Source organism: Gobio gobio, assembly GCF_949357685.1.
Source record: "Gobio gobio genome assembly, chromosome: 10".
Classification (NCBI taxonomy): Eukaryota; Metazoa; Chordata; class Actinopteri; order Cypriniformes; family Gobionidae; genus Gobio; species Gobio gobio.
In genome coordinates, this window is record NC_137116.1 from 16,826,564 (window position 1) to 16,844,749 (window position 18,186).

An 18,186-nucleotide genomic window follows, 5' to 3' on the forward strand; every position below is an offset into this window, starting at 1 on the left:
GAGCCCTATTGTTCCCCTAAGGATTATTAGGGCCCAAGCCCTGAAAGGGCGCAGAGCCCTATTGTTCTTCCTCAGATTATTAGGGCCCAAGCCCTGAAAGGGCGCAGAGCCCTATTGTTCTTCCTCAGATTATTCTTTGTTTTTTTTTTTTTTTTTTTTTTTTTTTTTTTTTTCGACTTCTCGGGTACTTTTGGGGCACTTAACATGCTCGAAAACTCTTGAAACTTCGCACAGGCGTCGGAATGCGCGGCCATCAGAGCCGGGCTGAAGCTGGTACCCGGGCGTGGCAGGGGGGCTCGACAGCGCCCCCTAAAGTGGGGTCTGAAAACTTGGTCCATATATCAAACACACTTGCACGTACATGTATGAAACTCGGTACACATATAGACCTCATCGGGCCGAACAACTTTCGTGCTCATAGTTATGTGTCAGCCCAACAGGAAGTGAGTTATTATGGGTTGTTCGGAAAACGCATGCTCTGGAATTTAATATACTCCTCCGAGGCCATTGTTTCGATCATTGCCAAACTCGGTCAGCATTACGTGAACATATTCAGGATGCTAAATTGCGAGCGGATTTTTGATATCTCGAAAAGTCTGGCCGTGGCGATGCAACGAATTTATGGCGAGAAAAGGGAAACAGGAAGTGTGTTATAACTTGTGCAAACATTGACTGGTTTGGATGAAACTTCAGCTGTGTGTTTGTTATAAGAAGCCGATCACATGGATATGACTTTTGTGAGTCAAAGTTATAGCGCCACCAACTGGCAGGAGGAAGTGTGTCACTTTCAAAAATGCTTTGAATCACCATCTTATTTTCACCAGATTTATTTCAAACTTCATCAGTATAATGTGAAAACATGACAGATAGAGACGTATGAAATGGATTCCTGAAATTTCAAATACTGTTGCCATGGCAACGTGTCAAAGTTTAATAATCTTTTGGCTGTTCTGAGGCTCTTAGCATGCTTGAAATTGCTTGAAACTGCTTGAAACTCAACACACACATCAGAGATGTCAGTCAGTACACATGGGCAAAGCCTCAGAAACGGGCGGGGATGAGGGGCTCTCTAGCGCCACCTTTTGACAAAAGTGAAGGGCTTCGTTTCATCTACAATCACCAAACTCAGTATATATATTGACCTCATCGAGCCGGACAACTTTCTAATTTACAGTCATTAGCTCCGACCAACAGGAAGTCAGATATTTTGGTTTGAAGGTAAATTTTTGGTTAAATCGGGGTCTGAGTTTTTACGTTCTCCTCGTAGGCGATTTATTCAATCTCCACCAAACTCGGTCAACATGAAACAAAGATACTGAAGATGCTAAAATGTGAACGGATATTGGATATCTCAAACGGTGTTTCCATGGCAAGGGATTAAATAAGGACAAAAAAGGGGAATGTGTGCTGCCCTTCCCTCAATGAACACACGATGGCAGCATTGTCGTAGTTTTGAAGCAGGATAAAAAAAAACCTTGTTTCTCTCTCTCTCTCTCTCTCTCTCTCTCTGTGTGTGGTGTGTGTGTGTGTGTGTGTGTGTGTGTGTGTGTGTGTGTGTGTGTGTGTGTGTGTGTGTGTGTGTGTGTGTGTGTGTGTGTGTGTGTGCTTCTGTGATTTCTGAGGACATACATTTGTAGACATTTCATGTGTCCCCGTACATATATTGTTCTCTTCGAGCCGGACAACTTTCTAATTTAACTAATCTAATTTAACTAATTTAAAACTTTCTAATTTTAAATAAAAATGTCATGTGCTGTGTTTGCCAAGATCACATATGATGCATATGCAGGGTATATGCAGGAATCCTGAAGTAAATTTTAATACCTTTTTAAGACTTTTTTAAGACCTTCTCAAAATATTTAAAGACCTCATCGGCGATGAGAACTACTGTTGAGCAATAAAATAAAAATATATAATCATAAGCTATAACAAAAATATATATTAAATTAGGTGAGTGGATAGTTAAAAAAATTTGCAATTACAAAAAGTAATTCTTGAAAAAACATCTCTGGACTAATTTTATAAAATCTAAAAATGTTAATGAAAAGGTACAAATTACTTTGTGTTCTTATTAAATACATTTATAAAAAAAACTATTTATATTTAATTTATATATGAATGTAAATAATTATATGGGCCTACACAAATAATATAACATTTCAAGATTTATAGTTTATTGTAAACGTAATGTGCAGCTCTGTAAAGGGGCAACAAATATATGATAGATACGTGAGAACAAGATTTTTTTTAATCATCTTTAAGTGCACAAAACTATGAAAATATATGAAAGCGCGGCACAATGCGCTTATGCGCATCCCGGGTGCAGAATGATGCGCTTAAAGCAACATGGAGTCAGAGGGTGCAGTGCAGCGCGAGTGCACATTAAAAAGTTCACGGCATAAAGAGACGATGAGCGTTGAGCGCACAAATCCTAGTCTACTATGTATATCGGTCGGTTTCTTCACAGTTTTAAATTCCGGTTATTGTGCGTGTGATGCCTTGTGTTGTCACCCGGGTAGGGAGCACAACATCGTTCAGAAACCGCTAGATAAACTCCAGGAAGATAAATTATTTTATCTGCTTATCAAGTATTATAACGGGAATATATCATCTTGGAGTGAGCTTTACCGAGCAGCTGACTGACTGTAACCAAACACGACGCGCAGTTTGAATGCTGAACGGAGAATGATTGACAGCTACAGCGGAGGAAAGACATTCAGCTATGGAATGGCTTTAGATGACTTTGTACTAGCAAATCATAAAATACTAATAATGATTGCTGAAAGATCATGTGACAATATATATTTCTGATGATTATTTAATTACCACGACATGCCTAATCTGAGCAAGTGACTGCCTGTCTTGAGTTTTGTCGACAGACGGAGGTGGCACGAAATGTGACGGAGGCGGCCGCTATGCAGGAAAAACCATAGAAAAACCCTGCGGTCATTGTTTAAACTCATCCTACTCCAACCAGGAGTCCGCAAATTTACATTTCCCCATTTCGGAGTCTGTTTCGCAACGTGTGGAGGGCGACACATCACCTAACTGCGCATTTCGCAAAATACGTGACATCACCCATAGACGGTGTGCGCGCCCGAGCTGATCTCACTGACATATCACTATTCAGACAGGACTAGTTTTCTAAATTATATTTGAGTTACAATTCTCATCACCCAACATCTGTGATTTCAAATATATTCAAAATAATGTTTTCAGAGATTGAAGTAAAAAAAAACTTTCTCCCACCATTTAGATTTTATTTCTTTTTGTTGTTAAAATCTTGTGAATCTTGTTCAATGTGCAGATTGCCTCTCTCTCAGTCCTTCCCCTCCCCCCTCACTCTCAGGCTCACCCTGGGTGTGTGTGTGTGTGTGTGGGGTCTCTCTCTCACCCTGTGAGTTTGTGTGTGTGCCTTTCTCTCTTGATGATGATAATTTACCCCTTTCATATCATAGACTATCACAAATAACTATCACTTGTGAATAAGTAAAAAAAGAACTATACAAATACCTTGAATTAAATACTGGCCTTCTGGACTTATAACATTTTGAGCAGGAAAAGATAACTTTTCACATATTTGAAAGAGATCTATTTCATCCCATGACATTAAAAATCATCTACATTTAAATGACATCATGGGTGTGGCTTGTGGTGATAGTGGCACCAGCTGCTGCGGTTAATGTGACATATTCGAGCGATTTAAAAAAATTATCCTGTTTAAATGCATATTGCCTGCCGTGCACAGTTATGCTGATGCCACCGGCGTGGCGGTGCCACCGGCTTGGGCCCGTCATCGCTGCTCGCAGCTTTAATTCTTTGTTTTTTTTTTTTTTTTTTTTTTTTTTTTCGACTTCTCGGGTACTTTTGGGGCACTTAACATGCTCGAAAACTCTTGAAACTTCGCACAGGCGTCGGAATGCGCGGCCATCAGAGCCGGGCTGAAGCTGGTACCCGGGCGTGGCAGGGGGGCTCGACAGCGCCCCCTAAAGTGGGGTCTGAAAACTTGGTCCATATATCAAACACACTTGCACGTACATGTTTGAAACTTGGTACACATATAGATCTCATCGGGCCGAACAACTTTCGTGCTCTAAGTTATGCGTCAGCCCAACAGGAAGTGAGCTATTATGGGTTGTACGGAAAACGCATGCTCTGGAATTTAATATACTCCTCCGAGACCATTGTTTCGATCATTGCCAAACTCGGTCAGCATTAAGTGAACATATCCAGGATGCTAAATTGCGAGCGGATTTTTGATATCTCGAAAAGTCTGGCCGTGGCGATGCAACGAATTTATGGCGAGAAAAGGGAAACAGGAAGTGTGTTTTAACTTGTGCAAACATTGACTGGTTTGGATGAAACTTCAGCTGTGTGTTCGTTGTAAGAGGCCGATCACATGGATATGACTTTTGTGAGTCAAAGTTATAGCGCCACCAACTGGCAGCAGGAAGTGTGTCACTTTCAAAAATGCTTTGAATCACCATCTTATTTTCACACGATTGACTTCAAACTTCATCAGTATAATGTGAAAACATGACAGATAGAGACATATGAATGAATTCCTGATATTTCAAATAATGCTGCCATGGCAACATGTCAAAGTTTAATAATGTTTTTGACTGTTTGTGTGCCCTCCCCTCTATCACCAAAAGGGGGCAGTGTTGTATTATTTTTGAAACTCCCTTTCTCTCTCTCTCTCTCTCTGTGCTTGCTTATGTGATTTATGAGGACACAAATGTGTATGATGACATGGCTATTGGTATTACAACGTAGTGGTTAATGTGGACATGAACTATGACACTATATCACTACAGAACTCATTTTCTAAATCACATTTGAGTTACAATTCTTATCACCTGACAGCCGTGATTTCATGTACTCATTCAGACAGAACTCTTTTTTTAAAACAGAGGAGTGTGAGTGTGTTTTCTATACATGTGCTTTACAGAAGGTCATGTGCTGTGTTTGCAAAGATCACTTTTGACACATTTGTCTTTAAATTCATTATTTACTGACATAGTTCAAATTTATTTTTTTAAAAAATTCACATTATTTTCTACAAGTGTCTGTTTATAAGTGTCTTTTTTTCACAGAAAGTTTTTGTTTGAACGTGAATATTTGTATAATTCAGGGTCTGAGTTTTTACGTTCTCCTCGTAGGTGATTTATTCAATCTCCACCAAACTCGGTCAACGTGAAACGGAAGCTTAACGCATTAAAAATATTTAACGCAAATAACACAGCGTCCGTTTTTATATCCATTTTTGCTTAGCGTTACATGATCACGCTCCTATTCATGTACATGCTTCCAAGCGCGACAAGACACAAGAGAGCGCGCTGTATGCCAGTGTCCTGTCTGTGTGTGTGTTAGTGTCCTGTCTGTGTGTGTGTGTGTGTGTGTGTGTCCTGTCTGTGTGTGTGTGTGTGTGTGTGTATGTGTATGTGTGTGTGTCAGTGTCCTGTCTGTGTGGATGCGTCTCATGTCAGCTATTCAAGGGACACTGACACACACACACACACACACACACACACACACACACACACACACACACACACACACACACACTCGATGCATAGATAGACTCGCGTCAGTTTCCTGCTCACATCGAGTTCTCTTTTGCCTAGGGTTGCCAACTCTCACGCATTTGGCGTGACACTCACGCTTTCAGGCTCTGTCTCACGCTCTCACGCTGCCCAACTTAATCTCACGCCAAATTGCCAAACCTGCTTTTGATATTAAACAATGTCTAAGCTTTTACATTTTTTAAAGTTTTAATGCGAAATTCAAACAATAAATAGCGTTTTGGCGCTAATATGGCATAACAGTTAAAGCCAGAGTGTTGAAAAACCATACGGAGTTGCGACATGCTCTATCATCTCCCGGCGGCGCGCGCAGTCGTGCTTCACAGAAATCTCAATACTTCTAGCGCTGTGTCAATACATTTGAATGGCTTGATACACAACAGCTCCACTTTACAGGGGTTTGCAGCAAGTTTTGGTAAACAGTACAGCATAGTGTGCATTGATTATTACATCAACCATACAGGATCGTTTTATAATGGAGAGTAATGCAACAATGTTAACATTAATGTTAATGTTTTTTATTGTACTTAGCCTTCAGGTATTCCATACTAATTGGTCATACTCATACTAATTGATGGTCAAATGTGACCATACACCTTAACTATTTTTCAATTAAATAAATGTTCTATATTTTAGTTCAATAATATTTATTGAATATTTTGAGGAGATCTTTTGGTACTAAATACTAGTTGTGCAATATTTATTGTCAATAATGACCACTTAAAATATTTTTCTTCTAATATTTGTATTATTTATATTACAATTAGTATAGTAATAAGGTTAAATTAGAGAATTATTTTTCAAAGAGGCAAATTAGAGTCATTTTGTGGAGTCAGCCTGTCATTAATGTTCTTCAAAGAACAATGGGAACAGAGAAAATTGTAGCTTTAATGATGATTCATCTATATTTCATTTATTATTTATACAGTTAAGGAAGGTTTGATAACTATTACATTTCTGTATAACAGGGAAGGCCATGGGTAAATATAACATTTATTATTTTCATTTATTATTTATTTATTCCATTTATTATCATTTATTATTACTATACTCTCCTTGAAGTTTACTTCCCGCTACTTTTTCCCTCTTCCTCCCAACCGCGCGGCTGCAACTGTCTTCTTCTTCTTCGATAGTAGCCTAAGCCAGTGTTTCCCAACCTTTTTTCAGTCATTTTATCATACGTTACGCTAGGGGTGTAACGGTACAGATTGCTCACGGTTCGGTTTGTATCACGGTTTAAGGTTCCCCGTTTCGGTACGGTTCAGTATTTGCTATGTTCAGGGAAAAAAGGACTACTGTCAAATAAAACAAAAGAAAATAATAAGAACAAATCATTTAAATACAAGCAGCAGCACAAATAAATACTATTGAGCAAAGATACTAATAAAATAAACTATGCTTTTCAGGTTTTTCAGGTACGTCTAACATTAGTTTTCAGGTACAGAAATTGATCAAATGTAAAATAACATTGCATATATGACTGTATAAATTAAAGATTAATCCTATTAAACTTACAAAAGTTATTCAATCAAGAGCAGTGAGTGATGCCCTTGTCTTTTGTTTGACATTAAACAGACAGCAGTAAAGGCTACTGCCCCTTTAAGACCTCGGATATGCGTCGTCTTTTCTGGACTGTATAAAGCTTACTTAAGCCATATACAGACTATGTCTGCTAGAATACTCATCAATATGTTGACATACTTTTTGCGTGAGTTTGTCCATTCAAGAGCAAGACTTGAAAGAGAACTCAATATTTGCGCGCTGAGAGACGTGTGCGCGCTCTCGGATGAGTGCACGGAAAATTTTCTCACAGTGCGCGCGACTTCTCATTCGCGTCTTCTGGCACTAAACCAGATAGTTGCGTGTTCTGAGTTAACACAATCAGAACGTAAAAAAAAAGGGGATATTTTATGGGAAAATACTAAAACGGGAAGACAGCGGGAAAAGAGCTAAAATACGTGAGAAACCCGGAAAAAACGGGAGGGTTGACAGCTATGGTGTGTGTGTGTGTGTGTGTGTGTGCGATATGTAGGCTTAGGGGTAGTGTAGGGGGATAGAATGTACAGTTTGTACAGTATACAAACCATTAAGTCTATGGAATGCCATCTGCCTGTCTTTCCCCTTCCCCCTCTCTATCTGTGTGTGTGTGTGGGGAGGGGGGGGGGTCTCTCTCTCACCCTGTGAGTTTGTGTGTGTGCCTTTCTCTCAGTCCTTCCCCTCCCCCTCACTCTCACTCTATCATTGTGTGTGTGTGTGTGTGTGTGTGTGTGTGTGTGTGACTTTCTCTCTTGATCATAATTTAACCCTTTCATATAGGCTATCACAAATAACTATCACTTGAAATAAAAACGTCATGTGATGTGTTTGCCAAGATCACGTATGATGCACATGTCTTTAAATTAATTATTTACTGATATAATATAAATGTATTAAAACATAAATTTCACATGATTTTATAAAAGTGGCTATTTATAATAAACTTCCATAAAATGTAGACACGCATCTTACTCTTACCTGACACTGATATTAAAATCATCTTTGCAGTTTCTGTGATTTGGCTCCATTTATACATTTTTTATTAAAAAAATTTTATTGGACCACCCATATTGAAATTAAAGCATGTTTTATGGTGCATAAGATTGGTGCACAAATGGTAGCTAAGGTAGCTCAAAAACACATGAAGAGAAGTGTTAGAATAAAACAACATCAGCATTCGAATGGTATTCTGAACTCATTCCAATTTGACCTTTGACATAATCTGACATGAAATTCATATAAATTTAATTGATCTCATAGATGTGGCTGTTGTGGTTTGTGGTCATAGCAGCACCAACTGCTGCAGTTAATGTGGTGAATTCAGATGACTTTGACATAGTCCTTTTATGTTTTCCCATTTTAAATGCCTATTGCCTGCCGTGCACAGTTAAACTGATGCCACCGGGGTGGCGGTGCCACCGGCTTGGGCCCGTCATCGCTGCTCGCAGCTTTAATTCTTTTTTTTTTCTTTTTTTTTTTTTTTTCTTTTTTTTTGACTTCTCGGGTACTTTTGGGGCACTTAACATGCTCGAAAACTCTTGAAACTTCGCACAGGCGTCGGAATGCGCGGCCATCAGAGCCGGGCTGAAGCTGGTACCCGGGCGTGGCAGTGGGGCTCGACAGCGCCCCCTAAAGTGGGGTCTGAAAACTTGGTCTATATATCAAACACACTTGCACGTACATGTATGAAACTCGGTACACATATAGACCTCATTGGGCCAAAAAACTTTCGTGCTCTAAGTTACGTGTCAGCCCAACAGGAAGTGAGCTGATATGGGTTGTTCTGAAAACACATGCTCTGGAATTTAATATACTCCTCCGAGGCCATTGTTTCAATCAGTGCCAAACTCGGTCAGCATAAAGTCAAGACACAGAGGATGCTAAATTGCGAGCGGATTTTTGATAACTCAAACGGTTTGGCCGTGGCGAAGCAACGAATTTATGGCGAGAAAAGGGAAACAGGAAGTGTGTAATAACTTGTGCAAACATTGAATGATTTGGATGAAACTTCAGCTGTGTGTTCGTTGTAAGAGGCCGATCACATGGATATGACTTTTGTGAGTCAAAGTTATAGTGCCACCAACTGGCAGCAGGAAGTGTGTCACTTTCAAAAATGCTTTGAATCCCCATCTTATTTGCACCCGATTGACTTCAAACTTCATCAGTATAATGTGAAAACATGACAGATAGAGACATATGAATGGATTCCTAATATTTCAAAAAATGTTGCCATGGCAACATGTCAAAGTTTAATAATGTTTTTGGCTGTTTGTGTGCCCTCCCCTCTATCACCAAAAGGGGGCAGTGTTGTATTATTTTTGAAACTCCCTTTCTCTGTATGTGTGCTTGTTAATGTGATTCATGAGGACACAAATGTGTATGATGACATGGGTATTACACTGGTATTACAACGTAGTGGTTAATGTGGACATGAACTATGACACTATATCACTACTCATACAGGACTAATTTTCTAAATGACATTTGAGTTACAATTCTTTTCACCTGACAGCCGTGATTTCATGTACTCATTCAGACAGAACTCTTTTTTAAAAACAGAGGAGTGTGAGTGTGTTTTCTATACATGTGCTTTACAGAAGGTCATGTGCTGTGTTTGCAAAGATCACTTTTGACACATTTGTCTTTAAATTCATTATTTACTGACATAGTTCAAATTTATAAAAAAAAAAAAATTCACATTATTTTCTACAAGTGTCTGTTTATAAGTGTCTTTTTTCACAGAAAGTTAGTTTGTTTGAACGTGAATATTTGTATAATTCAGGGTCTGAGTTTTTACGTTCTCCTCGTAGGCGATTTATTCAATCTCCACCAAACTCGGTCAACGTGAAACGGAAGCTTAACGCATTAAAAATATTTAACGCAAATAACGCAGCGTCCGTTTTTATATCCATTTTTGCTTAGCGTTACATGATCACCACGCTCCTATTCATGTAAATGCTTCCAAGCGCGACAAGACATAAGAGAGCGCGCTGTATGCCAGTGTCCTGTGTGTGTGTGTGTGTGTGTGTGTGTGTGTGTATGTGTCAGTGTCCTGTCTGTGTGTGTGTGTGTGTGTGTGTGTGTGTGTGTGTGTGTGTGTGTGTGTGTGTGTGTGTGTGTGTGTGTGTGTGTGTGCTTGTTTATGTGATTTATGAGGACACAAATTTGTATAATGACATGGGTATTACACTGGTATTACAACATCAAGGTGGTTTATGAGGACATTTCAAATGTCCCCGTAAATCAAATCACTTTAAAAACATATTAAACAATGTTTTATTAAAAATGTAAAAATGCAGAATGTCTCCTGTGAGGGTTAGGTTTAGGGGCAGGGGCAGTGTAGGGGGATAGAATATACAGTTTATACAGTATAAAAACCATTACGCCTATGGAGAGTCCTCATAATGCTGTTGCACCAACATGTGTGTGTGTGTGTGTGTGTGTGTGTCAGTGTCCTGTCTGTGTGGATGCGTCTCATGTCAGCTAATCAAGGGACACTGACACACACACACACACACACACACACACACACACACACACACACACACACACACACACACACACACACACACATACACACCAGGCCCGTCGCGACAAGGCAGGCAAACCAAGCAATTGCTTGGGGCCTCGAGCTGGCCTGGGGCCCCAAGACAGCGACAGGTTAAGAATAAAATGAAACGACAAACTGTGTGAGCGCCCCATTGATAGTCAATGCAGTAAAGTGCAATGACACTGTTATCGGGATCCCCCTTAAGGGGCCCCTCTCAGAAGTCGCTGACAGCAGCCAGCCAACCACGCGATCTCTGCTGCGGCAAAATACAAAACATCCTCGGATTTGAAGCGGAATTTTATGCTTCAGGAAGCCAGAAAAGAAAATAGAGAAAGGAAGAGGAGGATAAGAAAAAAAACAAGATAGTGGTATGTGATAAATTACACTGGATAAAATAGCTCTACTTGTCTTGTACAAAAAAAGTGTAAGTTTGCAGCAGGTAGGCTAGCAAAAATATGTTTATGTTAGCTATCGTTACCTGCCTGACGGCAAATGCTGCTTGTAACGAACAGTTAGAGCAACTTTTTTTTTTCGAACAGACGAAATTACATGAGATTGCTATAGCTTTGTAATATGTTTTGATGAAAGTGGCATAGCATGCTATACTAACTATTATTTATGCTATGCATAAATAACCTGGAATAGTTAATATAGTATGCTATATTAACAATTATTATAAACATTATTTAACCAGAAAGAGGCAGAGGAACATTATTTTTTTCATAGCTTATCTTTGTGTGCTAGTGTCGGGATATATACGGTAGTGACAGTTTATGCAAATATGACATTATTTTTATGAGTTACCAATAGATCTTGAACAATTACTTTATTCTGTGTCAATTTTTACACTGTTACATTTTGAAGTACAGTATCAGGACAACCCACATGTTTGACTGGTACTGTTTACATGTTTTACTGGTACTGCCCACATGTTTTACTGGTACTGTTTATTAACTATTTATCAAGGTATTATAGTCATCTGTTGCAACTTTATAATAACCATCTAGATAATGTTTATAGACAGTTTACAAACCAACTAGTAACCCTTAAGTATTCCCAAAGTGTTAGGAATATCTGGTCCGTCTATCTATGTAATGTTTATATATGTTTTAAAAACGGTTAAAGGTTTACAAATTTTTTTTAATGATACAGTGGTGTTTTTTGCAAATGTTTTCAAATTTTATGGACAGTATATGCAACAACAGTATTTGCACTGTCTCTATGTCCATTTTGCTTGGGGCCCCCAAATTTCTTCAAACGGCCCTGTGTGTGTGTGTGTGTGTGTGTGTGTGTGTGTGTGTGTGTGTGTGTGTGTTAGTGTGTGTGTGTGTGTGTGTGTGTGTGTGTGTGTGTGTGTGTGTGTGTGTGTGTGTGTGTGTGTGTGTGTGTGTGTGTGTGTGTGTGTGTTAGTGTGTGTGTGTGTGTGTGTGTGTGTGTGTGTGTGTGTGTGTGTGTGTGTGTGTGTGTGTGTGTGTGTGTGTGTGTGTGTGTGTTAGTGTGTGTGTGTGTGTGTGTGTGTGTGTGTGTGATATGTAGGTTTAGGGGTAGTGTAGGGGGATAGAATGTACAGTTTGTACAGTATAAAAACTAGGGGTGTAACGATTCATCTACTACAGTGGTTCTCAACCTTTTTTGGGCCAGCGCCCCCTATCCATTATCCAGGTCCCTTCTTAACGCCCCCCCCCCACCACCACCCCTCCACACACACACACACACACAACACACACACACACACACACACACACACACACACACACACACACACACACACACACACACACACACACACATACCAACCAAAAAAGAGCTATGTATGCTAATTATTATTCTGTTGTAATAATAATAATATGTATATTATTCACAATATTATTGTCCTTATTATTAATATTATTATTAAATCCATAACTTTTTTGTAGGGTGATATCAGCTAAATTGGGCCACTTTTTGGTAAATCGCTTGGGACAATAATACAATATGATTAATAATCACTGTTTTTGATAATTTTGTGTTGAAATTATGTAAAAAATATATAATTATTTAAGCCCTACAGTTCTTAAAAGATCAGCTGTGCCAACTTTTTTTTGCATGAGCAGTTTCAGGTAAAATGGGCCACTGTTTCAGGTAAAATGGGCCACTGTTTCAGGTAAAATGGGCCACTGTTTCAGGTAACCAATGGGCCAGTCAAACTGCAAAGGGAAATAGTGATTTATCATCAATTTTAATTTTATGTAGCCACATAAATTTAAACTGCATTAAACAAACTTCTGCCTTCTGCATTGAATGCTGCCAGACAAGTCATTGTCTCCCCCTTCTCTCCTGCACACACCTCCATACATGGTTGGCCAACCTGTCCAATGACCTTTGTCGAACTGAACTGGGCTGCGTTTCCCAAAACCACCGTTTTCCTTCTCCCTCTCTCCTCTATTCTTGTTCACGTTTTACCGTTAATTTGAGAAAACGGCCACCCGTCAAAATAAAAGTTCGGTTTAATTTGACAGAAATATATTACTGTTGTACAGTAAAATTTAGACAAGTCTCAATGCAATAATACTAATAATAAAATATTATCAAAACTTATATTTTTAAGGAATTATCACGTTCTCTTCCATGTTTTAATTTTATTTAATTTTATCAATAAAGCTCAGTGCAGCACATTGACAAAAAACTTTAATTTCATATGAATAAAATTTAAATTAAATTAATATTTAATGTCTTCATTTGATTTGAAAACAGAATTTGAAAAATTAAATGGAATTGGATGGGGGAAAACAGGCTATTTCATAAGGCCGTAAAGATGTAATTTTTGTTAAAATGATAGGTTTCATTATTTAAATTAATTAGACATGCTTTTTTTTATTACAAAAAAATATTTAACCATTAAAATGGAGTCCAAAAAACAGAATCCAGAAAAATTAAGACGGAATTAGGGGGAAAAATTAGCGGAATATGAAAAAATAAAAACAAAATATATATATATATATATATATATATATATATATATATATATATATATATATATATATATATATATATATATATATATATATATATATATATATATATATATATATTTGTATTTATTTATTTATTTATTTATTAATGGATTTCACAGGGCTCTAATCATTAACCTTAGGCCTACTTTCAATATATAATAATTATATAAATTATATAATCATGATTTTTCATGAATAAAATAAATATTATAATTATAGGCCTAAATTCATTGGTATCAGTTTTCATCAATGGTAGGCTATAGCCTAATTAATAGCCTACAAATTAAAACTAATTTGGTTTGTCATGATTAATTCGTGTTCATGATCAGTAAAATAAAAACAAAAGCTTCTAGCAAGAATAAACACACAGGAACCGTTAAATTATTGTAGTATTAATTATTTTTTGACTATCTTGATAAGCTACTATCCACGCAGCGTTTTGTGCTCAGATGTGACGGCGGAATTAATACATTACCTAAATGTTATTACAGTGTCAAACTGTCATTTTCTCCTTACAGTCTTGCGAGTTAACAATAATGCCTGACCAGTGAATTAGGCTACTTGGTGAACTAGCCCTATTCGCACGGGATTAGTATTTCTGGGGACCTCGTGTGATTTAGAAATTACCCACGGGATGCATTCGAACGGGATAAGCAAAGTGTGTGATTTTATTTGTTTTTACTGACTTATCTCCCGGATATGATGTCAATAGCCTACTTATAAATGTTTTTTCGTTATAGATTTAGCTGTATTATATGATGTATCATAAAACAACAGTTCCTTACCGCGTGCTGCTATGTTATCTAGGCTTGTTGCGATCAGAGGCGTCGCAATAGGGCAGGCAAGGCAGGCACTTGCCTGGGGCCCCGCCTTTTGAGGCAATGCTTTCGCCACCTTTGATTTGATTTGTTAAGCAGAGAACTTATCCGTTTGGCTTGGCCGCTCGCTCTAACAAATAGTTAAAAATAGATACAATAAAGAAAGCAAACAGGACGCGCGCGTTCTTTCGTCTGCAGCGCATCTCATAAATGAACCGAAACTACGCGTATAAGGCTTCTTGCCTCACATATATATGAGAACTATATCTAGCCTGAAAGCTTGAAATGTCTACTTTTAAACGAACAAATTCAAATCGAAAACAAATATTCTCTGGTTGTAATCCGTATGAAAAGTGCATTTCTCTCTAAAGGCGCGTCCACAAGGCGCAGCGGAGAGGCGGCATCGTCAACTTCATCTCTCCAGCCGACACTGACTCAGAAAATACTAGTTTAATAATAAACATATAAAATGGCTCCTTGTTATTTTTTTTTTCTGACACATTTATAATCATTTCTTTTGCCGGTGTTTTTTTTCTCAAGCTTTAAGCGTGCGCGTCGCTTCCAAGCACCCAGCTTATATATTTAAGCAGCCTAATTAAATTAGCCTAATATAAATTATTATATATAAAACTAATAAAATAAAGCGATTAAAATGATAACCATATTTCTATATGTCGGATAATTTCTTGTTCCTGTCACCACCACACAAAGCACCGTTTTTAAGGTGACAATTGGTTATAAATATGAAGGTTGTACTGTATTTTGAAGATATTGTATTGTATCTTCTCTTATGAAGATGAAGATTGACATTTTGTTAATTAAACAAAAGCACTTTATTTAGTATTTTTATTTTTGTTATACATTTTTTTTTTTTAAATTGGTTTTATGTGTTTTGACTACTTTTTGTATGTTGTAAAAAAATTAGATAACGAAGATAGGCTGTATTAAAAAAAAATTTAAATAGGGCCTCATTGATTAATTTTGCCTGGGGCCCCCACTCAATGTTGGTTCGCCTCTGGTTGCGATAGTCGGTGTTACACCGGTTACATCACTTTTCCACCGTCGTTTTGATTTTGTATAACCTAGTAATAAAAATAGTTCAGTTAGAGAACAGAAGTTACAATTAAAAACTGAACTGAGCACAGACCAGCAGCAGGAGATTTCATTTATCACAAGAGTGAGGAACTGACAATATGAATGCAGAAGATTAAAGCTAAATGTAAAAGCACCCATTTAAGCGAGCTTGACATTGTATTGTTCTGTTTTTGTGTTTTTCATTAATAATAATATTGAACACACCTTTCAAGCAATTCGCTCCCAAATTGGCTCTAATTCTAAAGTGAAAGTATAATGTGCACAGCCGCACAGGGATTTATAACGGTGTGCGTTATGAATGCAGCCTTCATTCTTCGCGAAATGTGGATACAAATGCGCACAGGAAACAAAAACCTTGTAAAACTTATATACGACCCTCCAAATTCTGGCCAAATCACAGAGATGGCGATTCGCATAGGACTAATATTATCACAGGGTGTGTTCGGCGGAATATGGTAGGTCATTCGCGGGGTAATTTTATAAATTACAGACATGGCCGATTCACACTGGATTAAGATCACAAACAACCTCCGCAATTATTACAAATGACTAGAGGTCACCAGGCAATAAATCCCGTGCGAATAGGGCTTTTAAGAAAACATTTTGGCATTAGGCATTGCATTGATTAATGCCTAAAAATGTAAACGTTTTACCTTTATACAAATATAATTTAGTTTAAATAATTTTAAAATTCATCACCGGAGTGAATATGAACATGATTTATTGTGGTTCTTAAGTCAATACTTTTTTAATGGCTTGTCAACTTCCCATTCCTCCGCTGCGTGATTCCAGTCAGAGCTGGATTCTAGCCACCACCGGATTGAGCGCTTTAGTCATTGCAAAATAAACGATATAGTTTACGTCGCATTAAACAGGCAGATTTTATAATGTGGTAGGCATTATTTTGCAAGTAATTAGCATACATGTTTAATTTGGTCTTGCCTGGATCTTTGGTATAAACTTGTGAACGCCCCCCAGGAACACCTGAACGCCCCCCTTTCAAGAATCTTGCTTCCAACGCCCCCCGTTGTGCTCTGAACGCCCCCTGGGGGGCGGTACCGCCCCCGTTGAGAAACACTAATCTACTACATCGATGTATCGATTTATTTTCCTATGATCTAACTACATCAATCTGTGCTCGGCAAGTTGGCCTTCCGGACGACATATATCGATCTAACATCGTTTTAAAAGGTAATCAATCGATTGTATCGATCATAGGAAATAACGCATTGGATTTAAGCACGTCAGACTTCATATGGATGTTTTTTCTTAGCACTTTTAATGATAAAGGCGTTAAACGTTACTCGATTCAGTCTGCCTATCTGTGACATCATCGCAACGCACCTGCAGCAGCGCTCATTGAAATGAATGGGATCGTGTCGCTTTGTCGCTGCGTGTCGCTGGCGGTGTGAACGGGGCTTGAGAAAACAAAACATAGCATGGCGCATGGCAGAGGAGAAGCCAACGAGCGAGAAATGATCAAGCCACCAGGAGAAAGAGCTACCTGTACTTTCAACCCTTGCTTGTTACCTGTGCATTCCTGACACCAGTGTGCCAGCAGAGCGAGTTTTAGTACAGCTGGCGACATAGTGAACGCACAGAGAAGTGTTCTGCGGTCAGATCATGGTGATATTTTTGAAAAAGAAATCTGTAGAGTCATTGAAGAGTAGTTGGTTACATTTTATCTTTTGTTAAATATTGTTTGTTTATTAAACTGAGAGTAGTAGCAGGTTCAGCCAGTTTATTCAATCTGAAGAAATGTTGGTTGCACTTTATTTTTGATATTAATATTGTATTTGTATTATTTTAATGTTGAAAAACAACAGCAAAAGTAGCAGGTAAACTTACTATTAATTAAACCTGAAGAGAAGTTAGTTGCACTTTATTTTTGATATTAATATTGTAATATTTTTATGTTGGAAAACAAAAGCAGAAGTAGCAGGTTAACCTACTGTTGAAATGTTGGTTGCACTTACTGTGCTTTTATTGAATATGTATTGAATATTGAAAATGAGAGCAGAAAAGGTTAACTTCCTGTTAATTCAACCTAAACTGTTGGTTGCACTTTATTCAAATAAAATTTGAATGCATTTGCCATTAATTGTTGTTTACTTGTTTGTTTATATCCATAATTAATTGATATACCGGATTCCCTTACAAGAAACAACAGGAATCTAGGAAACTTCACCTGCACTGACCAGTATCCAGATAATTATTTCAGTCACACAATTTTTGGCTAAAAAGTTACTGAATCGATTTCAAGTCACTGAATCGTTTCGGATCGTATCGTTCTAAATGAACCAATATCGTCCTTGAATCGTATCGACAACCTCAAATCGTGATACGAATCGTATCGTTGTTAAAACGAATCGTTACACCCCTACTAAATGCCTCTTCTATAAAACTGCTTGCCATTGTATTTAGGGAGCTGCAAATATAGACTAGAATGTCAAGCACTTTTCCAGCTAATCCTAAACTAACTTTTCTACACGGAATAGTAAGAAAAGCCCTCTTTGTTCTCTTTATATGTATCTGTGCAAGAGAGCTGTGAGAGAGCGAATGACACCACACAACATCTCCATGAATTTGTGCATGTAGCAATTTAATGT

At 37.9% G+C, this 18,186-nt stretch overlaps 2 protein-coding genes across 2 annotated transcripts in view; both read right to left on the reverse strand.

Moving 5' to 3' along the window:
* The window catches only part of mfsd14bb (major facilitator superfamily domain containing 14Bb), a 669,309-nt gene that overhangs the window by 185,969 nt on the left and 465,154 nt on the right, over nt 1-18,186 (reverse strand). The gene's annotated exons all lie outside the window — the stretch shown is intronic.
* LOC307132137 (piwi-like protein 1) overlaps nt 1-18,186 on the reverse strand; it is a gene marked incomplete at its 3' end in the record, with an annotated part of 180,496 nt that overhangs the window by 79,358 nt on the left and 82,952 nt on the right. The window lies entirely within an intron of this gene.